The sequence below is a fragment of the Calidris pugnax genome, unplaced genomic scaffold (assembly GCF_001431845.1).
Source record: "Calidris pugnax isolate Ruff unplaced genomic scaffold, ASM143184v1 scaffold273, whole genome shotgun sequence".
In the NCBI taxonomy this organism is placed as follows: Eukaryota; Metazoa; Chordata; class Aves; order Charadriiformes; family Scolopacidae; genus Calidris; species Calidris pugnax.
Genome location: NW_015094508.1, coordinates 4,069,339 through 4,069,539, shown reverse-complemented (window position 1 = coordinate 4,069,539; position 201 = coordinate 4,069,339). Strand labels below are relative to the sequence as shown.

General features: G+C 75.6%; 2 protein-coding genes across 2 annotated transcripts in view; both read right to left on the bottom strand.

Annotated features, from left to right (window-relative positions):
* F2RL1 (coagulation factor II (thrombin) receptor-like 1) overlaps nucleotides 1-201 on the bottom strand; it is a 6,738-nt gene that overhangs the window by 5,434 nt on the left and 1,103 nt on the right. The gene's annotated exons all lie outside the window — the stretch shown is intronic.
* S100Z (S100 calcium binding protein Z) overlaps nucleotides 1-201 on the bottom strand; it is a 28,987-nt gene that overhangs the window by 27,765 nt on the left and 1,021 nt on the right. The window lies entirely within an intron of this gene.

Below are 201 nucleotides of genomic sequence, written 5' to 3'. Positions count from 1 at the left end.
CGAGCCGCTTTCCCCCCTCACCTGGCGGGGAGCGCCCTCCCCGCGGGTGCCCGGCGGCTGCAACAGCCACCGGCCCGACTTTCACCAAACCCGCAAAGTTCAGCTCCGCGGCAGCCTCGCCCAGCCCGCTCCGGGCTCCCCGCACCGCAGCCCGCGGTGGATGGCAGACCTGCTTCTTCGGCGCGGGGCAGCCCCGCCGTG